Source organism: Sorex araneus, chromosome 9 (genome assembly GCF_027595985.1).
Source record: "Sorex araneus isolate mSorAra2 chromosome 9, mSorAra2.pri, whole genome shotgun sequence".
NCBI classification, from domain to species: domain Eukaryota; kingdom Metazoa; phylum Chordata; class Mammalia; order Eulipotyphla; family Soricidae; genus Sorex; species Sorex araneus.
This window is the reverse complement of record NC_073310.1, coordinates 2,701,007-2,728,571: the sequence shown is the minus strand read 5'-3', so window position 1 is coordinate 2,728,571 and position 27,565 is coordinate 2,701,007. Positions and strand designations below refer to the sequence as shown.

At 55.5% G+C, this 27,565-nt stretch overlaps 1 pseudogene; it reads left to right on the top strand.

Annotated features, from left to right (window-relative positions):
- Positions 1 to 202: 202 nt before the first annotated feature.
- Positions 203 to 27,565, top strand: part of LOC101543579 (zinc finger CCHC-type and RNA-binding motif-containing protein 1-like) — a 30,113-nt pseudogene continuing 2,750 nt past the window's right edge.

Sequence of the window (27,565 nt, the reverse complement as noted above, 5' to 3'; positions counted from 1 at the left end):
CCCTGCCTCTGTTCATCTTAAAGGGAAAAACATTCCCAACACATCCAGAAACCCCATTCGTTTTCAAAGTATCACGAAAGGAATAGAGAATATGACACCGACGCAGTAGCCTGTGGTCGCCAGCGGACATGAGATGGGGTGGGCCCCAAAGGAACTGAGAGCTCGCACCCTTCGGGGCTCCCGGCTTGGCCCACTAGAAGAAATGAGTGGTGGATTGGCCCCAAGTAAGAGCACCATGTATGTATCCAACTTGCCTTTTTCCCTGACCAACGATGACTATACCGGATATTCTCCAAGTATGGCAGAATTGCAAAGGTTACTGTAATGAAAGAGAGCGATACCAGGCAGGATAAAGGGGTAGCATTTATTTTGTTTTTGGATAAAGACTATGCACAGAACTGTACCAGGTCAATAAACAGAGTAATAAAAGGAAGTATTGCCATTGACAATGGATGAGCAGCTGAGTTTATCCGAAGATGAAACTACTTTGATAAATCTAAGTGTTATGAATATGGGGAAAGTGGACACTTAAGTCATGCCTGTCCCAAAAATACGCTTGGAGAATATAAACCTCCAAGGAAAGAAAAAGAAGAAAATTCCTGAACCAGAAGAAGAAATTAAAGGAATAGAAGAGAGTGAAGATGAAGATCCTTCTCTTGACCGTCTTATTCAGGCCATAGCTTTCCAGCAAGCCAAAATTGATGAACAAAATAAATGGAAACCCAATTCAGGAGGTTCCTCAACATCAGATGATTCAAGACACCCAATAAAGAAGAGCACGTATTTCAGTATGAGGAAGAATCTCTGTCACTGTCACTATCATCCTGTTGCTCATAGATTTGTTCGAGCAGGCACCAGTAAGGTCTCTCATTGAGAAACTTATTGTTACTGTTCTTGGCATATCCAATATACCACGGGTAGCTTGCCAGGCTCTGCCGTGTGGGCGCAATACTCTCGGTAGCTTGCCAGGCTCTCCAAGAGGGGCGAAGGAATTGAACACGGGTCGGCCGCGTGAAAGGCGAACTCCCTACCACTGTGCTATCGCTCCAGCCCTAGTGATTAAAATTTATTATGAAAATATCATTAATTTAAAAAAAATATTGACAGTACCCACGACAGAGCCTGGCAAGTTACCCGTTGCATATTCGATATGCCAAAAACAGTAACAAGTATCACAATGGAGACGTTACTGGTGCCCATTCAAGCAAATCAATGAGCAATGGATGACAGTGATTCAGTGATTGACAGTACCAGTTTATTTGGGCTAACAAGGATTATTTTCAGTATTCAAACATCACTGTATCACTGTCACTGTATCACTGTCATCCTGTTGATCATCGATTTGCTCGAGCAGGCGCCGGTAGCATCTCCATTCATCCTAGCCCTGAGATTTTAGCAGCCTCTCTTGCCCCTTCTCCCCAGCAGTGCCGCAATGGAGGCTCTTTCAGGGTAAGGGGAATGAGACCCATCATTGTTACTGTATTTGGCATATCGAATACACCACAGAGAGCTTGCCAGGCTCTGCCGTGCAGGCAGGATGCTCTCGATATCTTGCCAGGTTCTCTGAGAGGGAGAGCTAGGCTGTAAGAAGTCACGTGGCTGCAAAGTTGCCTCACGTTTCCAGGAGCTTTGATTTATAGTCTCTGGATCTTGGCCATTGATGGGATTGCACAGTGCCAGGGGCAGTTTGTGGCTGCCAAGCTACTGGAAAATGGGGCGTCTGGGTGGAGGAGGCCCAGTCCCGATCCGAGCAGGCTTGGAGATCTCAGCCCCGGGTCCCACACACCTGGGTTCTTCTGCTGGTTCCTTCATGCGTGAGGCTTATCTGACCGTGTGGAGAGTGGCCTTGAAAATGGCTGTGGCTGGGTTCCGGAGGTCTTTGGCTGCTGGGGCTCTGCTCAGGGTGCAGAGGGAAACAACCTTCCCCCCTCTGAGTGGTCCCAGTGAAGACAGCCAGGCACGGGGACAAGAGACTCTGCCCTGGCATTCAAACATAAGAACACTTAATATCAAATATTTTTTATTCTATAATAGTTCGTTGAAATTAAAAAATAATTATAAAGTCATTTTTCTGTCTTGCCTTTTCAGAATAAAATTTTAAAATCAAGATATTATAAGAACCATTAACTTTGAAAATAGTTCATATGAATAAAAAAGAAAATACTGTCATAGTAATGTTATTGTCATCCCAAATAAAAGGATAGATACTAGGAATACTTTTTTTGAAACGTTTATAAAACTTTGTTCACGTCCAAATGGTTTACATGAGGACTTTTGAAATAAATATTTTAACAAGAAGTACTCTTTAAAACAAGCACTTCTTCAGGCCAGAGAATTAGTATAAGAATTAAGGATTAACTGTACTTAATCGTAAATTCAATCCTCAGAACCAAGAGTGACTCTTGAACATAGTGACAGGAGTAAATCCTCAGTACCATCAGTTATGTATGGCCCCAAAACAAAAATTAAAAGCAAACACTTCTTAAAAACTGAAAAAGGTAAAGAATTTATTTTTATTCAGTGATAATAAAATTTTCGAGGAATAAAAAGAAAAATAGAATAACATTCTACCAGTAATTGCTATCTAATAAGAACCTATGTTTTGGTGGTTTTGGTGTTTTATTTTTCTTCAATGCCTATAAATTCAGTAGTGGGTAAATTTGTATAAACAACAAAATTAAACAAATCCAAATTAAATTTTCCTTCTTGCCAGGAAATGGGTATTGCCTCATAAATGAGCAATGAAATAATATTGCCTGGAGTCCTGGTGGGTACAAATAGCGCTCTGGGGGAAATCAAGTGTTGTGTGGTTCCTCCAGCATCCATGCAACCCTGACGGAGTCCTCTTGGTCCAAGGGAGGAGCCTGTTCAATGCCAAGAACATGTGCCCATTTGGGACCCACGTTATGGGCAGGTGGGTCACTCAGAGGATTAGATCTTCAGACCTTGGCACCTCATGATCCCCTGAGCATGGCTGGGTGTTGCTCAATAAACAAAAACCCACATTAAGAGGCAGGAGCAGGGCTGGAGCTATAGCACAGCAGGTAGGGCATTTGCCTTGCATGAGGCCAACCCACGTCTAATTCCCAGCATCCCATAGGGTCCCCTGAGCACGGCCAGGGGTAATTCCTGAGTGCAGAGCCAGAAGTGACCCCTGTGCATCGCGAGTGTGACCCAAAAATTTAAAAAAAAAAAAGGCAGGAGCTACTGATTAAGCTGCTTAACGGCCATGATCCCAGAGACAATCGAATCTCGGAACCTAGTGACTTTTGGCAGAAATCCCTCCATATTTTTTTTCTTTTTGGGTCACACCTGGCAATGCACAGGGGTTACCTCCTGGCTTTGCACTCAGGAGTTACTCCTGGCGGTGCTCAGGGACCATATGGGATGCTGGGAATCGAACCGGGGTCAGCCGAGTGCAAGGCAAACGCCCTGCCCGCTGTGCTATTGCTCCAGCCCCTCCCTCCATATTTAATTAATTAAATTTCAGAATTCCAAAATCACGTGGCCCCGACATCATATGCTATTCATAATCAGCAATAGAAAACAAATTGTCTAATGTTGCCTTTTCGGCAGGTCTGAGTGTTGAGGGAAAAATCCCAAACAATAATGGTGGGTCTGGTGTCGAAATATTGAATGTAATCAAAGTAGAGAGAGAGTAATGTGGAAATCACCTGCCACACAGGTAGCGGGATGTAAAAAACTAAAGAACGCCGAGGGGCGCGAGTGCACTAGCGGGCTCTCCGGGCGGCTCTGTCTCACCGCCCGCGTCCGGTGCCCCAGAACCGCTGTGTGTGCTGTTAGTCGAGGGCAGGCGACGGAAGGAAGAAGGAAGAAGGCCAAACTGGTTGCTCGATCCGTTTATTTCATTCTCTCCCTCTGCTTCTCTCCCGCTCTCCTGGATCTCTCCCCGTGGATCTGCCCCGTGGATCTGGCTTGTGGATCTAGCCCCCCAACCCACTCTCACAGCCTAGTTAAATCTCCACAGCATGAGGGGGTTGGGGCTTACACATAGGTGTGGTCACCATCAATAGGGTAAGGTCCTTTCCCTTAGGGGATGCTTCTCCTAGGACTTAATTCTCTTTCAGCAGAGGATCCACCCAAGGGCAGAGTCCCATGAATGTGTTTCTCTTCTCCTCAGCCAGCAAACATATAAGAATTCATAATATTAATTATTTTGTATGGACACAATGAGAGATGCATTAAAGCTTATAGAATTGCTCTCCTGGGGCCATCTCAATCTCAGACTGCAGTGCTCAGGCCAGATCAGTCTTTCCTATCCCGGGCAGGGTCCCAGTCTCATAATTACTATTGGATCATGACAGCATTTGTCTATGATCAAGCTCTTAACTTATAGTTAAGAATTAGGCACTTTGGCCAGGCCCATCTCGATGCCAGGGTAGCACATAACTCACCGCTTGCCCTGGATCCTTCCTGTCCCACGTCGGGGACCCTACTCTGGGGTGCTAGGAACTGAGGGCAACTGAGGCTTAAGTGGAGAAAGCAGAGGCCCGGGAGGGAATATTCGAGGCCAATTAATTCCCAAGTTATAAAAACATAATATTGTCTTCTTGTGTCTATACAAAACAGTCATAGCTTTAAAGTAAATTATTCAAAAGGCACAAGAAGAAGAGAAAGGCAATATTAACTTATATAATATAAATTCAGTATCCTAGGAAGGTCTGACCTTGCAAATTAGCAGAGTCAGATTAAGGGAAAGCCTCGGATTAACTCTTTTGGGGAAGAGAGCATGGAGAAGTGATTATAGCTAAACAAAGGGATGGGAGAGATTCGGGAACAACTTGATGGGTGAGACTGGGGTAAGCCTAAACTCTGGGTAAAACCGGGACAAGCTACTTGTGGCAAGGAGGGAAAAGACAAAGTAATGTCATCCTACAGCGGGAGGGTGTGGGTCGGGGATATACTGGGTTTTTTTTTTTTTTTTTTTTTTTTTGCTTTTTGGGTCACACCCAGCAATGCTCAGTGGTTACTCCTGGCTTTGCACTCAGGAATTACTCCTGGCGGTGCTTGGGGGACCATATGGGATGCCGGGGATCGAACCCGGGTCGGCCGCGTGCAAGGCGAACGCCCTACCCGCTGTGCTATCACTCCGGCCCCCTATACTGGGGTTTTTGGAGGTGGAAAATGTGCACCGGTGAAGGGATGGGTGTTTCATCATTGTATGACCGAGACTTAAGCCTGAAAGCTTTGTAACTGTTCTCACGGTGATTCAATAAATAAATTAAAAAAAAATTTTTTTTTTGGGTCACACCCGGTGATGCACAGGGGTTACTCCTGGCTCATGCACTCAAGAATTACTCCTGGTGGTGCTCAGAGTACCATATGGGATGCTGGGATTCGAACTCAGATCAGCCGCGTGCAATACAAACACCCTACCCACTGTGCTATCGCTCCAGTCCCTATTTAAAAAATTTTTAAAAGAGGCAGGAGCGACGTTACAGCAGGTCGGGCTCTTCAATCCCCAGCTCCACATATGGGCCCCCAGCACCACCAGGAGTGATCCCCAAGCACAGAGCCAGGAGTCAGCCCTGAGCACCACAGGGTGTGGCTCAGAAACCAAAACAGTCAAACCATCCAACCTGCAGGAAGGGGCCAGAGAGTGGCAGGGGTTGCAGGAGAGCTGCTGCCCATCCAGCCTCCGTCCCGGACCACCAGGCCTCCCCCGCCGCATCCAGGGCGGGAGAGGGGGTGTAGGAGGGGGAAGGGGTGTGCAGAAGGGGGGTCCCTGGCACCACAGGCCTGAGTGGCACCGCGCTTTCGGGCCCTAGCATCAAACTGCCCCCTGGTTGGCCGAGAATCACTAGGAAGGGCACTTGGGCGTCCTGTGCACGGCTGGAGAACACTCCCCCCGCCCCCCACACACACAGTTTTCATTGACAGAAAGACGCTTCCTGGTGTTTGATTTTACTGGGAAAGATTTAATTTTTCAAGTCCGTCAGAAAGGATCTATGCAGTGCGTGCATCCCCAGATGGGGCCCTGGGCAGGCTCCCAGCACGGCCCCGGCACAAGGATGGTCAGCGGGTCAGGGCTGGTGTGCACGCGCTCCGCACACAGCGTGCTGGGTTGATCCCTGCCACTGCATAATCCCTGAGCGCCACCAGGGTATCCCCAAACCCACGTCTCTGACCCAGCAGCGCGGTGCACCGTTCTGTTCTCAGAGAGCTGCTGGGACACACGCCCCCCATGGGCGCACAGATGCAGGGGTGTCTGGCAGACTGGGTTCAGCATCCCCCCCAGGAGCAGCCCGCAGGATTGCTTTCCCGCCGTGCAGAGCCGCCTGGGCTTGGGGCTGAGCTCCTGGGTCCACTGCGAACAGCCCGGTTGATCCAATCACTCCGGGGTTCTGAGGTTTGGATTCCCAGATGTGGGCCGGGGATGAAGATTCTGCGTTTCTAACAAGCTGCAGCTGAGGCCAAAGGCCCCTGGCTTGCTGACCACAGTTTTAAATTAACGGGAGTTCAGACTAAGGTCAGCCAGCAATGCTCCTGGTGAGTCAAATGAGTTTCACATTTTCAGGTTTTTCTATTTTATTTTGCAGTGCTGAGGGTTGAACCCAGGGCTCCAGGCATGAGCCCTGCCGCCAAGCTGTGTCCCAACCCTGAGTCTTACCCTCTAAAAAAATTATTGGGGGGCCGGAGTGATAGCACAGTGGGTAGGGCGTTTGCCTTGCATGCGGCCGACCCAGGTTCGATCCCCGGCATCCCATATGGTCCCCCGAGCACCGCCAGGAGTAATTCCTGAGTGCAAAGCCAGGAGTAACCCCTGAGCATCTCTGGGTGTGACCCAAAAAGCAAAAAAAATAAAAAATAAAAATAAAAAAATTAAAAAAAAAAATAAAAAAATTATTGGGTGGGAGCCACATCTAGCAAGCTTGGGGGCTGCTCCAAATTCTGTGCTCAGGGGTCACTCCCAGCGGTGCTCGGAGGACCATGCAGTGCCGGGACCCAACACAGATTGGCTGCATGCAAAAGCGCTGACCCCTGGAGTGTCTCTCCAGGCCCACTGCATTTTAAAGGATTGAAAAAGAATCAGACTTGCCTGGCCCTCCAAGGGTCGGCAAACGCCCTACCCGCTGTGCTATTTATTTCACAGTGCATTCAAATTGACCTAGAACCCTAAATACAACTCAGTATTGCTCCAGTCTGTAAGTTCAGGATTTTTAAATATTTTTGTGTAGAGTTTTGGCTCTGGGCTGGGGTGATAGCACAGCGGGTAGAGCATTTGCCTTGCACACGGCTGACCCAGGTTTGATTCCTCTGTCCCTCTTGAGAGCCCGGCAGGCTACCGAGAGTATCTCACCCACACGGCAGAGCCTGGCAAGCTCCCCGTGGTGTATTGGATATGCCAAAAACAATAACAACAAGTCTCACAATGGAGATGTTACTGGTGCCCTCTCAAGCAACTCGATGAGCAACGGGATGACAGTGATGGTGACAGTTTCGGTTCCGGGGAGCAGGGGGATGATCTTTGGGCTCATTGTGCCGGTGGCCGCGGTGAGCGCGCTCGGCACTGCCTCACATCAAGTTAGCTTTGATTTTTTAATTTTTTTTTTATTATTCAGTGGGTTTTTTGGTTTGGGGGTCACACCTGGCAATGCTCAGGGTTACTCCTGGCTTAGCACACAGGGATCACGCCTGGAGGGCTCAGGGGACCATATGGGGTGTCGGGGATCAAACCCGACTTGGCCACATGCAAGGCTCGCGCCCTACCTGCTGTACCATCTCCCGGCCCCCCAAAGGTAGCATTTAGGGCTTCCTTTTGACCACCTCCCATTTCACCCACCCCCACCCCTGCCTGGGCTGGACAACCTTCCGGATGTCCGTTGGCTCGATCCCTGTGCTGACACCACAGCTCAGGGCACCCTGCTCCGTGTCCGTGGGCAGCAAGAGGCAAGGTTTCCCTTTCGGTTCTGGCCTCGAGGTGCCACTGGCCGGGGTCCTTCCTGCGACCGTGACATTTTCCCTAGCCAGGACTGTGCCCAGCTCCCAGCCCGCCTGGCGCTGCCCTCCGCCTCCCACGCACTCTTCACTCAGCGCCGTCGTCTCACCTTTGATCCCCTGTGGAACGAGCCCGTCCCTAGAAAGAGGAGCTCGAGAAGGTGTGGGCAGATGCCCGGGAGGAGGACGCCTGCTTCACACGCTGCCAGCCCAGCTTTGATCCCTGGTTCCACATACGATGCCCCAAGCACTGCCAGGAGTGCCCCTGAGCACTGCCACGTGTGGCAGAGAAGAGAGGGGGTCCCTTTGGGGACTCCACTGCCTGGATGTCAGGGTCCTGGCCATTAGACCCCGGCAAACTGGAGTATGATCCCCCAGCCACCGGACTTACTCCCTATAGGAGAGGGAGTGGGAAGGGAAGAAGCCTCTGCCCTGCCCCCCTGCGCACCGCGGCCACCCCACCGCTGCCACCGAGAAAGAACCACACAGGGGGGGAGAGTTGGAGGTCAAGCAACTCTCATTTTTATTAAGCTCACACGCCAATATTTAAAGAAGAAATTTTAGGGAGGAGTGGGCAGGATGGACACCTGGTTATCAGCTCTGGAGTAAACATTTTGCTGGGCCCTTTACAGATGTGAACTAATGATTTATGTTCCCTCCTCTCAAGGCCGGGTATGCTTAGCTCAGACAAGTGGTGACTTTCAAGTTTCACCCCATTATCTCCTCAACCAGGGAGCCCTTCTGGGTGGAGTGCTGGCACAGGGCCGTAGGGCCCCGTTTGAAGAGAGCCTGTTTCTGTCTCTAAGGGCAGGGGATTTGGCCAGGGTCTCAGGCTAGCTGCTAAGACCCCAACACCTGCAGACACCCACCCCCATCTTCGCATGCGGCAAGGGTTCTGCCATGGAGCTACAGAGGGGTCACAAGCAACTAAAGCACTGCGGGGCTCAAGCGATAGCACAGCGGGGAAGGCATTCGCCTTGCACGCGGCCCACCCGGGTTCGATTCCCAGCATCCCATAGGGTCCCACGAGCACCGCCAAGAGTAATTCCTGAGTGCAGAGCTAGGAGTAACCCCTGTGCATTGCCGGGTGTGACCCAAAAAAGAAAAGAAAATTAAAGCGCTGGGTCTATGAAAGTGGAGGGCTGGGGTCCCAGTTTGCTCCCTCGGCCCCTGGCGGGACAGGCTTTGAGCCCCTGGCGACCATGAGTCCTTGTAATGAGCTGCCATCATCACTTGGCTGAGATTCACCGGCAGTGACCCCCCCCACCAGCACTGCTGGGGAGACCCCCCACCTCCAGAAATAAAGTCCTCAGGGCTCCCTGCTCATCTTCAGCGGCTCTGTGCTGGGAGGTGCCGTGTGCCCGCGCTGCCCGCCTGGTGTGGGTCAACACGCTCCCTCCGGGCCGGGCAGAGCGGCTGTCGCTGGCCTCACAGTTCCCACCTAGGCCCCAGCCCTCGCCTGGCGCCCTGGGACTCCTAAACATCTCTGTACAACACAGGCATTTGGCGGTGCGTTTCCAGGGTAAAGTCCCTTCCCTGGAAGTTTCATCACCATCCCGTGACCCCTCGACCTCTCGTGGTGCGGGGCGAAAGGGGGAAGTTGGCAACAGCCTCTTGGGGAAAGGCCCCACTTCCAGTTTCCCAACTCATTCAACCACTTCTTGCTTCGGATGAGGTGGTTCAGCCGTCTTTCCTGGAGCTGCAGAGGGTTTATCGTTTTCAAAGAGTTATTTTCAGGATGGACAGACCATATTTGGTTCTTTGGTTCTTCCATCTGTCCATTGATGGACGTGTATATATATATATATACATATATATATATATATATATATTCTTTTTGGGTCACACCCGGCGATGCACAGGGGTTCCTCCTGGCTCTGCACTCAGGAATTACTCCTGGCGGTGCTCAGGGGACCATATGGGATGCTGGGAATCAAACCCGGGTCGGCCGCGTGCAAGGCAAACGCCCTCCCCGCTGTGCTATCGCTCCAGCCCCAAGGACGGGTATATTTTTAAGTGTGATTTATTTATGACTTTGCCTCTGTTTCTGGAGTAGCTCGCCCACTGGGTGATGCCTGTACACTTAGCTGTGCCACCAGGAGGGTGCCTGGGTGAGTCAGGTGCCGAGGTGCCAACCCAAGGCTTCATGCGTGGACGATGGGAGTTCTGGTGGAGCCACAGCCCTCTGACCAGATCTGGCCCATTTCCACCTTTCAGTCACCATGAAATATATTTAATAGCCTGTGCCATGTGTTTTTGGTTTTGAGGACATACTGAGTGTTTTGTATTTGGGGGTTTTTTGTTTGTTTGTTTCTTGTTTTTCTTTTTGGGTCACACCCAGCGATGCTCAGGGGTTCCTCCTGGCTCTGCACTCAGGAATCACTCCTGGCGGTGCTTGGGGGCCATATGGGATGCTGGGAATCGAACCCAGGTTGGCCGCGTGCAAGGCAAACGCCCTACCCACTGGACTATCTCTCCGACTCCTTATGCCCAGTGGTTCTGGGAGCTCCTCACAGCTCAGAACTGGCGGCTCCTGGGGGACAATGCAGTGCCAGAGCCCGAACTTGGCCCTCCTGCTTGCAGAGCGCCCAGCACTCCGTCTCTCCCCCAGGCCCCTCCGCAGCTTCGTCATTCACTTGGTATTTTTAGAATTTTTATTAACCTTTCCCCGAAATGTGAAGACAGATGTAGTCGTCTTTAAAACCCCCCGTGAAGACTCCGCAATCAGAAACTAGCGAGATATCATAGCAGGAGGGGTGCTTGCTTGCACGTAGCCAGCCTGGGTTCGATCCCCGGCACCACTGACAGCCCCCTGGGCCCTGTCAGGAGTGATCCCTGAGTGCAGAATCAGGAGTAAGCCCTGAGCACCGCTGAGCGTGAGTGTCACCAGAATAGAGAAACAAAGAACTCTCCAGCCAGGAGCCAGAGGGCCGGGAGGGTGGGTGAGAGCATAGACTCTGCCTGCGGGGGTCTGAGCCCCATCGCTTCCCCGGGCGCAGCCAGTAGCAACGCTAACGCTCAAGTATAGCCCCCAGGTGTGGCCCCCAATCCAAAGCAGACTCTGCCATCTGTCATTTGCCCCCTGCCTTGCCTGCAGTTCTGCATCTCTGCCCAGTCCCTCTTTGCCCAGTCGGTGCCCGCCCGGTCTCTCTGACGCGGCGTGGAGTGGGAGGGCACAGGAGCAACAGGCCATTCCGCAGAGTCACAGAGCTGGTATGCTGAGCCCGGACAGACGAGACTGTCGTATTTGTCAGCTCTTCCCCCCCCCCCCCCAAGTCCTCTCTAACAATCGCTTTATTTTTAATCTGTATAAGACGCTTTGCTCATCACCTCTAAAGGAGAAGTGGTGACTTACGAAACCCCTTTCACACTTGCCGTCCCCCAAGGCCACATGCTCTACGGTTGGTGTTTTGGTCACATGGAGATGATTTCTAGGAAAGCTTTAATCATCACATAATGCGAAAGCATGAGGGGCCGGAGCGATAGCACAGCGGGTAGGGCGTTTGCCTTGCATGCGGCCAAGCCAGGTTCGATTCCCAGCATCCCATATGGTCTCCCTGAGCACCGCCAGGAGTAATTCCTGAGTGCAGAGCCAGGAGTGATGCCTGTGCATCACTGGGTGTGACCCAAAAAGAAAAAAAAAAAGCACAGTGGGGAGGGCCCTTGCCTTGCATGTGGCCAACCCAGGTTTGATTCCCGGCATCCCATAGGGTTCCCCGAGCACCGCCAGGAGTAAGTTCTGAGTGCAGAGCCAGGAGGAACCCCTGTGCATTGCTGGATGTGACCCAAAAAGCAAAACAAACAAACAAAAAGAACGAAGAAAGCGTGAGTGGCCCCCTGGGCTTCTCTCTTTGATGATGATGATGATGATGATGATGATGATGATGTTCAAACATGAGCACCCTGCATGTGTGAGGAGGGCCCCCTGCTCTGCGGGCCCCCTTAAACCTAACAGGAGCGAGTCACCCCTTTTCCAAGCTTGGGTCGGTAACAAAAGTGGAAACCCCTAACGGTAAGGCTGGTGGGCCCAGAAGCCACACGTCTCCCTGCAGCCCCCGGTACTGCTCCAGTGACCCCTGGCCCCAGGTGAGGCCAGCTAGCCAGAGCCATCAGCACGGGGAGCTCCGAACACGAAGCCCCTGTTTGCTATGCAACGAGCACACTTAATGGAACAATTGTTTTGGGGGGCCAAGGGGAAGGTCATTGTTGGGGGTCAAACCCAGGGCCTCACCAAACAAGTGCTCGGCCACTGGGACCAACCAGAATTCCGTCTCCACAGAGAATGGTGGTCGCTCATCATTCACAGGTGGTCGGTCGCTCCTCACATCACTGAAAATCCAAGCCCCTCTCACATCTGGCCCGGGGCTTCGAGACTACTCGAAATCCGGCATGTGGGGTGGTGGCGGGATCCTACTCGGCCTCACCCCTGCCAGACGGGAGCTCTCCAAGGGGGAGGGGGCTGCATGGTAGCACTTGCTGGGGGTCTTGGTCAGGAAGTCTGTCGTGGGCTTTATTTTTTTTCTTTTTTGGGTCCCACCCGGGAATGCTCAGGGGTTACTCCTGGCTCTGCACTCAGGAATTACCCCGGCGGTGCGTGGGGGACCATATGGGATGCCGGGAATTGAACCCAGGTCGGCCACGTGCAAGGCAAACGCCCTCCCCGCGGTGCTGTCGCTCCAGCCCCAGTCATGGGCTTCTTGTTCAGCCTAGATGACTTCGGGGCGGGGGGTTCTATACTCTCCACTTGCTATTTATGGGCTTATTAGGAAAAAAGAGAAGCTGAAAGGGAGAAAAGGGAAGGCGAAGAATGGAAGAGGTGAGGGTTGGTTGCGAAGAAGAGAGAAAGCGGAGGCCGGGAGTGGGCGGGAGGAGGAAGTGGGACAGGGAAGTGTGGCCCCTCGGCCTCCAGCCTGGCCCCTGCAGGGGCAGAAGAGAAACTTCCTCCCCTCAGGGCTGCCCCTCGAGCTGCCACTCACTGGGCGCGAGACATTAGGGAATCGTCCTCCGGGTGGAGGTGCCAGCAGGCGCCAGGGCTGGGCCTGAGCGACAGCACCGCTGGGAGGGCGTTTGCCTTGCAGGAGGCCGATGGCTTCAATCCCCCACACCCCAGCCGGTCCCCAGGAGTGACTCCTGAGTGCAGAGCCAGAGTAAGCCCCGGGCACCTCCGGCTGTGGACCAAAAGCAGCAACAAAGAAAAAGGAAGGTTGCCAGGAAAGTCCGTCCCTTCTCTGCCGGGGCGGCTCTGTGCTCCCGGCTCAGTGCTCCCGTTTGCCCTCCCCGTAGCTCTTCCCTCTCTTGGACAAACAGCCCACCCTCGCCTGGGTGATTCTGTCATTTTGTTGTTTTGGTTGGTTGGGGGCCACACCCAGTGTTGCTCAGGGCTCGCTCCTGTGCTCAGGGCACCATCCGGGGTGCGGGTCACTCAGGCCACGTACAAGGCAGCCAGGCACGGGCCCGAGCCCAGCCCTCCCCGCACCCACCTGGTCTCATCTGGGGCCTCCACCTGCGAGGTCACTCCCCGGGGTTCCAGACAGCGTGAAGTGAGGGTGGCGGGGCTGCCTCCTCACCCACAGCGCCATCTTTCCCTCCGTCCTGCTTCCGCCTCAGAGACAATCTCCTCCCTTTCTGGTGATATATATTTTTTTGGAGGGGACCACACGGGGCAGTGCTCGGGGGTTACTTCCGGCTCTGCACTCAGGAGTCACTCCAGGCGGGGCTCAGGAGACCAGACGGGCTGCCGGGGCTTGAGCCCAGGTCGGCCGGGTGCCAGGCAAGCGCCCTCCCTGCTGTACTACCCACCGCTCTGGGCCGCAGAACTCCCCTCCCTGGGAGACAGTGCTCCCCTACCTAGCCTCTGATCGCAATCAGCATCTCAGCTGTGCTGATGAGAAGATTCGGAGAGCGAGCAGAAGTTTCCAGGGCACACCCACGCCGCGGGCACCCAGATCCAGATCCCAGGAGCGATTAGGAACCAGATTCTATCTCTTGTCGACGTGAAGCCTTTTTTTTTTTTTTGGGCCACACCCGGCAATGCACAGGGGTTACTCCTGGCTCTGCACTCAGGAGTTACTCCTGGCGGTGCTCAGGGGACCATATGGGATGCTGGGAATCGAACCCGGGTCGGCCGCATGCAAGGCAAACGCCCTACCCGCTGTGCTATCGCTCCAGCCCGACATGAAGCCTTTTAAGAATGGTTGCAAAATGGCATAAAAACGTACCATCTTACCCATATTTGAGTGCTGTTCAGTGGCCTTAAGTAACCCACGTTGCGACACCACCGCCACTCCATCCCCGCTCGCTTTCATCTTGCAAAACTCGGGACTCTCGCCCCTTTCAACACCGACTCCCGGTCCCCACATGTCCCCCGTCCCCTGCCCTCCTGTCTGGAAGTTGGACTTTTTTACCTTTTTTTTTTTTTTCCGTTTTGGGTCACACCCAGTGATCCACAGGGATTACTCCTGGCTCATGCACTCAGGAATTACTCCTGGCGGTGCTCGGGGGACCATATGGGATGCTGGGAGTCGAACCCAGGTTTGCCGCGTGCAAGGCAAACGCCCTGCCCGCTGTGCTATCACTCCAGCCCCAGAAGTTGGACTTTTTAAATTGCAGTTCTCACTAGAGGTCACGCTCCCCAATGCACAGGGGTCACTCCTGACTCTGCACTCAGGAATTACTCTTGGCGGTGCTCGGGGGACCATATGGGATGCTGGGAGTCGAACCCAGGTTTGCCGCGTGCAAGGCAAACGCCCTGCCCGCTGTGCTATCACTCCAGCCCCAGAAGTTGGACTTTTTAAATTGCAGTTCTCACTAGAGGTCACGCTCCCCAATGCACAGGGGTCACTCCTGACTCTGCACTCAGGAATTACTCTTGGCGGTGCTCGGGGGACCATATGGGATGCCAGGACTCGAACCCAGGTCGGCTGCGTGCGAGGCAAATGCCCTCCCCACTGTGCTATCGCTCCAGTCCCCGCACTCGTGTTTTGTGGTGCTTGCAGTTAGGATTTGCAGCTTGGGATGGTGGACAGAGAAGCTGCCGGCACCGAGAACAGAGTTGAGAGTCGGTGGGAAGGTGCAGACCATGAGCACAGGCTCACGAGTCCAGTGCTCTGCGCCCCTCACTCTTCCTCGGGGTCCCTGCCTGTCTCTGGCCGAATCAGAGAGGAACCTTGTTCTTCCGAAAAATAATCATGACTCTTTCATAATTGGACGGGAAAATCTTTACTTCTTTCCCCCCAATTGTACCTAATAAGCATCTTTGAATGTGGATTTTTTTTTTTTTTTTTTTTTTGCTTTTTGGGTCACACCCGGCGATGCACAGGGGTTACTCCTGGTTCTACACTCAGGAATTACTCCTGGCGGTGCTCAGGGGACCCTATGGGATGCTGGGATTCGAACCCGGGTCGGCCGCGTGCAAGGCAAACGCCCTCCCCGCTGTGCTATCACTCCAGCCCCATCTTTGAATGTTTTTGTCCCGACGCCAGATGTCCGTTTTCCAGAGTTGCTTGTTTGTTTGCTTGGTGTTGGTTTTTCCTGGGCCACATCTGGCAGGGCTGACTCCTGGCTCTGAGCTCAGGCAGGCTTTGGGGATCCCATGTGGTGCCAGGGGTCGAACCCGGGTTCACCACATGCAAGGTAAGTGCCCCACCCGCTGTACTATGGCACTGACTTTCCTATTCAAGGGCAACTGCACCTGGCTATGCCTGGGCCCGGCAGGGGCGGCCCTGGGGGTGCCAGGGGTCAGCAGGGGTGTGGCAGCGGTGCCGGGGAGAGGTGTGGGATGCCCGGGACCAAGGTCAGGGCCTCGCCCATGCTTCTGTCCTCTCCTCAGCCCATTTCTCAGGTTTTTATCTCAGAAGCTAGTCTCTCTCCTGGATCCTGTTGTTCGGGTGTTACTCTGTCTCACGTGCTTTAATTACTCCACTGAACTGGGTTCTGGGGGTAGGTGGGGTGTGTGTGTGGGGGGGGGTGTTTCCCAGCTTTTCCCTCCGTTCTCTCTGCAGCCTGCAGGGTCGATGCCCTTTGGGTCGAACTCCGCGTCCTCACTGGCAGCCCCGAGTCAGCGGGGGCTCGTGTTTTCTTTCCTTTTATTTCCAAACACTTGCTCGTTGTTTTGGAAATATCTCACATTCCCGGGGCTTGGAGATTTCCTGAATCAGCACCGCACCTCCAGCTCAGACCCACCGACTCAGGATTCAGCCCACCCAGAAGATGCTCCCAGACCCCAGGGCACAGCCAGAGGGACCGATGGGAGTTACCGGGGGTCTCCCCCAGACGCTAGTGTGCCCCCACACACACACCAAGAAAGGCAAAGCCTGTCACCTTCAATCCTCTGCCGAGAAACGTGTTTTCACTGCAGGCAACGGGACCCGTTTGTTTTCATGGTTTGCACATGACACAATTACACACAAGCGCCAAGAAACACAGCAGATCAAGATCAAACCCACCAGTTGGGCATTAATCCCTGGCGTTAGCCCCGAAATGCCCCAAGAAACGCCCTCTCCACCCCCTTCTCCCGCCTTCCCACGTGTGGGGGGGAGCTGGCACCTGAGCGGGGGTCCCCGTCCCACTTTCCAGAACCACAGGAGAGCGGAGTGTCCTGCCCACGAACAGTGCAGAGCCCTGGCTGTGAGACACAGCGGGGGTGCCGTGCAGTTCCTCATTGCTGGTTCCGTATCTGCTAGACGCAAGTGCACACCCCCAGGCTGAGAGCCCCACAGGCGCCGGTGTTTGGGGCCCACACGACTGTCAGAGCTGGGGACGCTGCAGCTACTTGACTGTCGCACCAAAAACCTGTCCATCCTGTCTGTCCCCCCATCTCTCTCTGTCTGTCTCTGTCTCTGTTTCTGTCTCTCTCTCTCTCTCCTCTCCAACTTTGCATTTCTGGTTTGTTCTTCACTTCCTCCCTTGCACTCTAAGCAAACAGCTCCTTAAGAATTCTCAGTGGAGGGGCTGGAGCGATAGCACAGCGGGTAGAGCGTTTGCCTTGCGTGTGGCCGACCCGGGTTCAAATCCCAGCATCCCATATGGTCCCCTGAGCATGGCCAGGGGTAATTCCTGAGTGCAGAGCCAGGAGTAACCCCTGTGCATCGCCAGGTGTGACCCAAAAAGCAAAAAAAAAGAATTCTCAGTGGAATTTCCAAAACACCTTTATTTTTTTTTAATTCAGGTAAAATTCACATAATGAAATGACATTTTCTCATTGTCATAATGGGAAATATCACTGTATCACTGTAAATGTCATCCCGTTGCTGATTGATTTGCTCAAGCGGGGATCAGTAATGTCTCCATTGTGAGACTCGTGACTGTTTTTGGCATACCAAATACACCACAGGTAGCTTGCCAGGCTCTGCTGTATGGGCGAGATACACTCGGTAGCTTGCCGGGATCTCCGAGCGGGTCGGAAGAATCGAACCTGCATCGGCTGCGTGCAAGGCAAACGCCCTTACCACTGTGCCATCGCTCCAGCCCTTCACAGGAAATATAAACGATGAAAATGAGTAATTTTCATTATTCAAAATAAGGTGCTTGCTTGGAAACACGGCTGACCCGGGTTCTATTCCCAGCACCCCAAGTGACTCCCCAAGCACAGATCCCCGTGCACAGAGCCAGGAGCAAACCCTGAGCATTGCCAGGTGTGGCCAAAAACAAAAAAGTACAATCCAGTGTGGTATCTGCTCCATTTATAACGTTGCACAATCACCCAAAGAATCCAGGGTTTGGATTCGAGTATTAGAAACCAAAACCTTGTCTGGTTGGGTGCTTGCACATGCCAGACTGCCCCACCCCCAGCCCCTTTCCTAAAGGACAAGAGGACGGAACTGTCACTGGAATCTATTTGCAGTCACAGTGGAATGTGCCACTGATGGGCTGGGAGCGAATTTCCTGGTCTCCAGGGCACCCACCGGCCGGGTGCGGCTCTTCCTGAAGGGGCAGTTCCTTTTCTGTCTCTACAAACCCCTTCTTGTGACCACGCAGACACGGCGGTGGCTTTGAGGACACGCGTCCCCATCTTCCAACCTGCCTGCACGTGGTCAAGGGGGCTCCTTCTCTCTGCCCGTCGTCCGGTCTCGCCTCCAACTGGCTCTCAGCCGCCCTGGCACCAAGCCCCTGGTTACAGTTACATCACTGACCCCAAACGCTCGCATCACACCCTTCAGAGACCCCCACCCGAGGGCGCCCCCAGATCTCTTCCTGCCTGTGGATCTGCCGCTTGAGTTTCAGGGTCACCGACCCCTCCCAGCTCAGGGCTGTCCTGTGCCAGGCTTCCTCCCTCTGCAGTGCTCGGGTTCACGCACACCGGCACGGAGCAGCGCTCGATTCCTCTGCGCTTTTTGTTCGTCTGTTTTTGTGCCGCGCGTGGCTGCGCTCAGGGGGCACCTGGTTCTACACTCCGGGGTCGTGCTGGCAGGGCTCGGGACCCGGGTGGGCTGCACGCGGGGGAGCGCCCTGCCCTCTGCCCTCACTCCGGCCAGCCACTAGCTCCGGCGTGGGCGGCTCCGGGCCCAGGCGCAGGCGCTGGCCGGGGGGCGTCACGGCCCCCCGCGGGCCCCCGGCCCTTCACCCCTGCAGCCCCCTCCCCACTCTCGAGCGTCAGGCGCGTGGGAGCAGAATTCCGGGACCCGTTCTGGAAGGCGGGCCGAGGGCCTCCCTCACACCTTCCGCCGCGGGGTGCGGGGTCACGGCCAGGGGAGCCCCGGGAGGGGGCCACAGCCCGGGCGCCCACGCGCGTCTGAGCATGCGCAGATGCCCCGGAAGGCGCGTGGCCCCGGGCAACCCGCCGCAGAGAGCTTCCAGATCTTTCCACGGGCACAGCCGAGCGCCCGGCGGGTGCCGGAGCGTCGCGTCCCCGAGAGGAGGGATGATGGCCTCGTCCCTCACGCTGGAACATTCTGGAACGTGCCTCAGTAGGTGGGGTTGGATCGCGCACCGTGCACTGCAGGGGGGCAGCTGGTTCGGGGGGGGGGGGGGGCGGCCTGGCCGAGCACTGCAGGGGGGCAGCTGCTTTGGGGGCTGCTGGGCCGAGCACTGCAGGGGAGCAGCTTGCTTGGGGGGTCCGCCGGGCCGAGCACTGCAGGGGGGCAGCTGCTTTGGGGGCTGCTGGGCCGAGCACTGCAGGGGAGCAGCTTGCTTGGGGGGTCCGCCGGGCCGAGCACTGCAGGGGGGCAGCTGGTTTGGGAGGGTCGGCCGGGCCGAGCACTGCAGGGGGGACAGCTGGTTGGGGGGGAGGCCGGGCCGAGCACTGCAGGGGGGGCAGCTGGTTGGGGGGGAGGCCGGGCCGAGCACTGCAGGGGAGCAGCTGGTTTGGGGGGCGGCCGGGTCCTGGGGTGGGCACAGAGCGCGCTGCGTGTGGCACGAGTGAGACCGGTGGGGCTGTGGGAGTGGGGGTGTCCACTGCGGCACCAGGGCAGATTCCCAGCGGGACGCAGGAACCCCGTGGGGTGCCCGGAAGGGAATCTCGCTCCCACGCTGGCCGGGCGGGGCGCAAGGCCCCTTTACTGCTAGCTCCCGCGAGGGTCCGACTCCCCTCCAATGCAGTGCAGTCTTTTTTTTTTTTTTTTTTTGGCGTTTTGGGTCACACCCGGCGATGCACAGGGCTGACTCCTGGCTCTGCACTCAGGAATTCCTCCTGGCAGTGCTCAGGGAACCATATGGGATGCTGGGATTCAAACCCGGGTCAGTTCTGTGCAAGGCAAAAGCCCTCCCCGCTGTGCTGTCGCTCCAGCCCCCCAACGCAGTGGAGTCTTGACAAAAGACCCCAGCGCACGTTGCAGGGGACATTCTATGGCGTACGGTTACATGAGCAGTGTTTAGCAGTGTCCCCAAGGATTTCGCAAAGCAGACGCGAGTCCGTGGGCTAACTGGCCGTGCCTGTCTGCTGTGCCCAGGTGCCCGCTTAAACAGGACTGGCTGGGGGCGTCTAGGGGGCTCCCACTGCAGCCGCGGACAGCCTCAGGGAGTTCCCTGGGGACGGGGAAGGGGGAGCAGAAACTTAGGCTACTGCCTGTCTTGATGCAGAGCAGCCTGTCGTGGCACATGTGAGGTTCTCTCTCGGCCTCCCACCAGGGATCGAACCCGAGTTGGCCACAGGCGCGGCAGGTGCCTCAGAAGCTCTGTGCTCTGGGCCCTGTTGCAAACTCAAAGCAACGGGAACTGAGTTTACAGTGTTGTACGACTGTCACGTCCCAAACACAGTTTTTCACCCCAGAGGGATAGTCCAGGCCCCCGGAGTGGGCGTCACTCCCCGCCACGCCTCCCTCGGCCCGGCCCCTGTGAACCTGCCCCCGGGCCGCGCGACGGGCCTGTCTGCTCCCTGACCGTCGGTGGACCTGCAGCTGCCTGCTCTGCTCTGTGCCTGGTCCGCGAGGTTCCTGCATCACAGCACGTGTGCACACTTCTTATTCATGGGACTTGGCTGGCGCCTCAGTGACCACGGGCCGCCCTCAGCTGGCCTGGTGCCAGGGAGCGCTCAGGGCTCCGGCCGTGCTCAGCACGTGCCCGACCACTTGCCCTGCGTCCGTCCCGGGCTCAGGGACTCCATCCGGCTCTGTGTCTGAATCCCGCTCCCTCTGTGGACAGAGCCATTTGCTTTGCTGTGGACAGAGCCACGGTCATCTGGTGATGGACATTTGAGTTATTCCGGCCTTCGCAGTGCCGGTGTTAGAGTGCCTGTGTTCCGGCTTCTGGTGGAACACCCGCTTGCCTTTCTCGCGGGTGGCTTCGCAGACGCGGAATGGTTGGGTCAGGGGGAACTCAGTGTTCACCTGTGGGCCGGCCACCAGGGCTGCGGCCACGGCCACCACGGGCCTCCCTCTGCACAGGCGTTTCCTGAGGCCAGCTTTCCAACACAAAAAAGAGCGCTGGGGGGCTGGAGTGATAGCACAGCGGGTAGGACATTTGCCTTGCACACGGTCGACCTGGGTTCGATCCCCGGCATCCCATATGGTCCCCCAAGCACCGCCAGGAGTAATTCCTGAGTGCAGAGCCAGGAGTACCCCCTGAGCATCGCTGGGTGTGACCCAAAAAGAAAAAAAAAAAAAAGGAGCGCTGTTGGAGCCTCCCTGTCCTTCGGTGTGGCTGTTTGTGTTTCTTCAGGAGATTCCCAGGAGTGGGGCTAGTGGGGGAAAGGGCTGGTGTGGTGTCCGTGTGCCCAGCCGAGGCCAGTGTGCCCTCCCTAGCTGGGGTGGGGGGTGGGGGGAGACCGTCCTTCCTGCTTCTTCCTGTGCCTGTGGCCGTGGGCTGCTTGTGGCTCACGCCAGCTGCACCCAGGCTGTTGGCATCTCCTTGCCTCCTTCCTACCCCTCGGGGTCATTTGGCGCCGCCCCTCCCTGAACCGTCTTTTTATAGTCCACATTCATTTCCCTGTTGGTTGTTTGTCTGGTTTAAGTCAATTTGTAAATTTTCTTTATTTAGTGTCCAGTTGACCTTTGACTCAATCACTGACAAATGATTAAGACCGTTGGCTCTGGGTCAGACAGCCAGCGGGTCACCCAGAGCTCAGCCCCTGGCTGACCATGGGACCTCAGAGAGTCATTTTGCCCCCGGCGTGCCTCAGCTGACTCATCTTTATGACAGTCTTTGTTATTACCCACACCCCCACCATCCTCGTCTGGGTGCCAGTGAGCTCACAGAGGTGGCATTCGAAGTACCCTCGCAGCACCCGGCACACACTAGTGGTCGGCAGGGGTTGGCGACTCTTGTTTATACTGCAAATATTTGTCCAGCTCCACCACTGGAACTGGCTTTATTTATGGTATCTTTTGTCACACAAAACATTTTCGTGTTTACATAGTCGAATATATCCGCCTTTTCTTTCCGAGCTTTTGCATTCCCAGACTGGGATGGGGAGGTGCCTGCTTCCTTTCTCTGATAACCAGAAGATCGAACTAACCACATCCTGCACCCAAAGCACTTTCTCCGGCTCCCCCCCTCCCCCCTCCTCCCTTGCCCCCGTAAAAATCGGCCTGTGGAGGAACACAGTGCTCCCCACGTCGCACCCCTGTTTCGCTGAGCTGCCCTGACGTTTGTCACCGGTTCCCTTCCCGATGTGTTGCCTTCGCTTCGCTTCGACTCTGAGCGTCTGCCGTACGCGTTTCCCCTCTCTCTCCCAGGCGTCGGGCTGTCCCGGCAGCTCGCCTGCTGCTCCGTCTTCCCTCAGCTGGGAAGTTTCTCCTTTCCTTCCTCTTCTAGCACCTTTCCTATGCGAGGAAAGTGTTTTCCTCCGTGAGCGTCTTCCCTTTCCCCACTTGGGAAGCACTTCCCTCCCGCGTGCAGGACCAGGAGCTGTGCCTGGCCGTGCCCGGCTGTGAGTGCGACCTCCCTCTCCAAGGCCTCGCAGGGACCTTCCTGTCGCCGTCCAACTGCTGCACCTTCTCACTCAGGGTCCCCCCGTCTCCCCAGTTACCCCCACGTGCTCCGCTTCCTCCCACTTTCCCCTTTTTCTCTCACCCTGCTCTCTGCTGGTTATTTATTTTCTGTGGTGCCACGGATGGAACTCAGGGTCTCACTCATGCCAGGCAGGTGCCCTCGAGCCGAGCTGCATGCCTCCCTCCCCACGCACGCGCGGCAGAAGCCGGGCATGAGGGGCTGGAGCGACAGCACAGCGGGTAGGGCTTTTGCCTTGCACGCGGCCGACCCGGGTTCGATTCCCAGCATCCCATATGGTCCCCTGAGCACCGCCAGGGGTAATTCCTGAGTGCAGAGCCAGGAGTGACCCCTGTGCATCCCAAAAAGCAAAAAAAAACAAACAAAAAAAAAGAAGCCAGGCATGAGTCGTAGGTGGCGGCTGTGCCGCTGACCGACTGGCCCTGACCTGGGGGCTCCCGGGCGCCTCCCTGTTGGGTGATTTGCTCCATGAGGCATTTGTTTGTCTCCTGTAAAGGACTCAGCACTGCAGAGGCTCCCGGCACGGTGGGAACAGAGCCCCGAGCCCAGCCAGCCGGGTGCCAGGCCAGCACTGCTCATCCTCGTCATCGGCTTTTGGTTATTGGGAATTCTCGGGGTCAGAACGCCTGGCGTGAGCCGGTTCGCCTGGCCGGGCCGTGCTTTCCGGTCTGGAAACGAGTACGAGACCGTCCGGTAGGCTCAGAGGGATCCGCCGAAGCCGCCGCCTCCCTGCCCCCCGCCTGCCTTGCCCAGGGCTCACTCCTGTTGCCGGCTCAGGGATCACTCCTGGAGGGCTCAGGGATCACTCCTAGCGGAGCTCGGGGGACCAGATGAGATCGAACCTGGGCCGGCTGCGAGCAGGGCAGGTGCCTTCTCCCTGTTCTGTCTCTCTGGTCCCAGTCTGTATCCCTGTGGCCCCTCACTCGCAGGGTCCGAGAGACCGCGGTCCTCTCTCTGGTGCCGGTGCCCTGGCTTCACACCCCATGGTGCTGAGGGCAGGGCGAGGGGCGCCAGGGGTCAAACTCAGGGCCTCGAACACACCAGGGGTGTGTGTTTAAGCTATGCTTTCTCCTCTTGAGCTTTCCCCAACCCTGTAAGAATTTAGTGGCTTTGGCTAGTAGGGCTCCAAATCAGTGGTTTTTACTAAGTTCTGATTGAACATCAGTGTCCTGCCTCCCGGGGAATCTGCACAGGAGTCGGACTTACATTTTCATCACTTGGAAAACATATGCCATTTTATAACATTTGTGATTGGTAGGTGGAGAGAGAGAGAGAGAAGAAGAAGAGAAGAAAGAGAGAGAGGAGAGAGAGAGAGGGAGGAGAGAGAGAGGGAGGAGAGAGAGAGGGAGAGAGAGAGGGAGGGAGGAGAGAGAGAGGGAGGAGAGAGAGAGGGAGGAGAGAGAGAGGGAGAGAGAGGGAGGGAGGAGAGAGAGGGAGAGAGAGAGGGAGGGAGGAGAGAGAGAGGGAGGGAGGAGAGAGAGGGAGAGAGAGAGGGAGGGAGGAGAGAGAGGGAGAGAGAGAGGGAGGGAGGAGAGAGAGGGAGAGAGAGAGGGAGGGAGGAGAGAGAGGGAGGAGAGAGGGAGAGAGAGAAGGAGGGAGGAGAGAGAGAGGGAGAGGGAGGAGAGAGAGAAGGAGGAGAGAGAGAGGGAGGAAAGGGAGAGAGATAGAGAGGAGAGAGAGAGAGGAGAGAAGGAGGAGAGAGAGGAGAGAGACAGAGAGGGAGGAGAGAGAGAGACAGAGAGGGAGAAGAGAGAGGAGAGAGACAGAGAGGGAGGAGAGAGAGAGAGGAGAGAGGGAGGAGAGAGAGGAGAGAGACAGAGAGGGAGGAGAGAGAGAGGAGAGAGGGAGGAGAGAGAGAGGAGAAAGAGACAAGAGAGGGAGGAGAGAGAGAGAGACAGGGAGGAGACAGGGAGGAGAGAGGGAGGAGAGAGACAGAGAGGAAAGAGAGAGAGAGACAGAGAGGGAGAAGAGAGAGGAGAGAGAGACAGAGAGGGAGGAGAGAGAGAGGGAGGAGAGACAGAGGGAGGAGAGAGAGAGAGGAGAGAGAGAGCGAGAGAGGAGAGCGCAGTTGTCAGTGTTTGCCCACGAGAAGCCAAGCTGCCCGTTCCGTTGTTCTGCTCTCTCTGCTTTGCTGGAGCTGAATTCCTGGGCCTCGCGGCACGGCGGGCAGTGTCCTGCCGCTCACACTCACGGCCCCCGGGCGGCTTTAGATCAACACCCGGGATGTTCCGGCCGAGCGGGCGCGGTGGGCTGACGAGGTGTCCGGACAACCATGGGTCCCCTGGGCTCACATATCCCTCCCGGGGGGCGGATGCCCAGGGTCACGGTGTCGCGGTCCTCTCCCTGGGCCTCTCCCTGCCTCTGTCTCCCAGCACCGCATCTCCTCTCTTGTGAGGACATGAGCCCGCGGGTGCTCGTTTCACCCCACTTCACCCTTCCTCTCTGCACTCAGCCCCCTCCTTCCTTTACCCGTCGGAGGACGCACTGGTCACGGTGGCCCTGTGCTGTGATGCACGGGGCCCGTCGTCGTCCGCTTGCCAGGCAGGGCTCCTCGCCACGTGCTGTACCGTCCCCACACGTTACCCGGCCACTTCCAGGGCCCCGTCTCCACGCTGTCACATTCTCAGGGACTGGGACTTCAGGATCCGGGACACACTCAGCCCTGCGCGGGCCCCTGTGCCCGCTCCACAGGGTCATCCGGAGAAATGCGTTTCCATGAGACCCGTCCAGCCTGGCCCGCAGCAGCCACGGTACCTGCTGGTTCCTCCCTCCACCCGCCACACTGGAGCACTTGCGTCTCAGCGCAGTCTCGGAGGCTGAGGGGGTCACTGCTGGAGCTTTTTGGTCAAGGTTCCTTTACTGGGTTTTGTTTTGTTTTTAGTTTTCAATGTTTGAGTCACACCAACCGGTGCTCAGGGGGCTACTCCTGGCTCTGCACTCAGGAATTACTCCTGGTGGTGCTTGGGGGACCGTCGGGGATGCCAGGGATCGAACCCAGGTTGGCTGTGTGTAAGGCCGACACCCAGCCCCCTGTGCTATCACTCTAGCCCCTCTTTACTGGTTTTAACTGTACACTTTTTATGAATGGTGAAATCCACATAGCATGGAATTAACCATTTCATGTATAGTTTATCACCATTTTGTTTATTTCTTAAACTTATTACCATTTTAAAGAAAATTTATGGTCTTAGAAGTTTTTCAAGGGCTGGAGCGATAGCACAGCAGTAGGGCATTTGCCTTGCACCCGGCCAACCCGGGTTTGATTCCTCTGCCCCTCTCAGAGAGCCTGGCAAGCTACTGAGAGTATCTCGCCTGCACGGCAGAGCCTGGCAAGCTACCCGTGGTGCATTCAATTTGCCAAAAACAGTAACTAGTCTCACAATGGAGACGTTACTGGTGCCCGCTCGAGCAAATTGATGAGCAACGGGATGACAGTGACAGTTTTCCAAGTGTCTGTAGACTTGCTTATTTTATTTCTGTGGCCCTGGAGAAGAAACCCAGGTCTCATACATGCATGCATGGGCGTGTGTTTGCTGCCAAGTCTCTCTCTGGCCCCTAAAATGAACCACTTATTTCTTTTTTAATTTTTTTATTTGGGGCCCGCACCTCGTGGTGCTCCGTGTCAGGGATCACTCCTTGCAGGACTTGGGGGACCGTCTGTGGTGCTGGAGCTGGGGTCGGGCGAGCTGCGTGTGAGCCCAGCGCCCTGCCTGCTGTACCAGCGCCAGGCCCCCGGGGAAGCCATTTTACGGGAACAGTGAGAGGCATTTAATAGTCTCACGGTTACACAAACATGCTCCGAGTTCTTCAGAGGGGATGCACTTTCCTCACCCCAAAAGGAGATCCCTTACCCTCGAGCCACCTCTCCCCGACTTCCTCCCCCAGCCCCTGGCACCCAGTAGCGTTTGCTATGGTTTTGGTTTTGCCTTTTCTGGATGTTTTGTCTAAAGTGGAGTCACACTGTCTGTGACCTTTTGCATCAGACTCCTTTCACTAGGCATAATGTTTTCAGGTTTTATTTTTTTATATTATTATTATTATTATTGTTATTATTATTTCTTTTTGGGTCACACCCAGCGATGCTCAGGGGTTACTCCTGGCTCTGCACTCAGGAATTACCCCTGGCCATGCTCAGGGGACTATATGGGATGCTGGGAATCGAACCCGGGTCGGCCACATGCAAGGCAAACGCCCTCCCCGCTGTGCTATCACTCCAGTCCCTGTTTTCAGGTTTTAAATCTTACTATTTTTCAGTGAACAGGCTTACTTTGGGTGACCCTTTTTCAGATTCACAAAGATGTTTAGAACCTAAGGACCATCTGTGGGTATTGAGGGGCCCGAAAAAGAAGGTGAAGAATGATCTGAGTCCGGAGGGCAGTGGAGGTGGTCGGGAACAGAATCGCACACATGCCCGCCTGCGTCGACGCCTCCTGCGCATAGAACAGAACTTCATACCACAATCTTCTTCTGCCCTGACTTCACCAGCTGAGCACTTGGTCACATTCGTTCCCGAGGCTTTTGGTTTTGAATGAGGTGCACCTCCCACTACAAGCCGCCAAGACCCCAGAATCACAGGGGCCCGCAGCAGCCTCTCACCCCCCTGGGAGCCCCAGGCAGAAGGCCATGCCTGTGCAGAAAACCAGCTCATCTGCGGTTGTTTTTGGTTTGTTTTGGTTTCGAGCCACACCTGGTGATGCTCAGGGGGTCGCTCGGGAATCACTCCTGGTGTTGCTTGGGACCGTATGGGATGTTGGGGATCGAAACTGGGTCTGGACATGCAAGGCAGGCACCTTCCCCACTGTACTACGCCTCGCACCCCTACCCCCCATCCTTTTTCCTGTGCGTCCTTGTTCTCTCTTATCCTCCACTTCCTCTCCCCTCCCCCCTTCCCTCTCTCTACCCTCCTCCCGCTCCATGTCAGTATCTGTGATGTTCCGTCCCCTGGGTAGATTGGTATCACCGCCACCACATTTAAGTCACAGATGGTTCTGTTGCCTTGAAGAAACGCCCACAGAAACACCTACAGGCACGCACGGCACAGTTGCACCGCGCTGGCGAGCCCGCCCCGAGCCCCAGCAACCGTGCGCGCGCTGCACAGTCTCCTGCTTCTAGAATGCCGTGTGGCTGCACTGTGCAGCCGCTCACATTTTCAGATCGCCCGCCCTGGTCAGCACAGAGCCTCTCAGGCCCATCCGGGCTCTGGGGCTGTAAAGCAGGGAGGGCA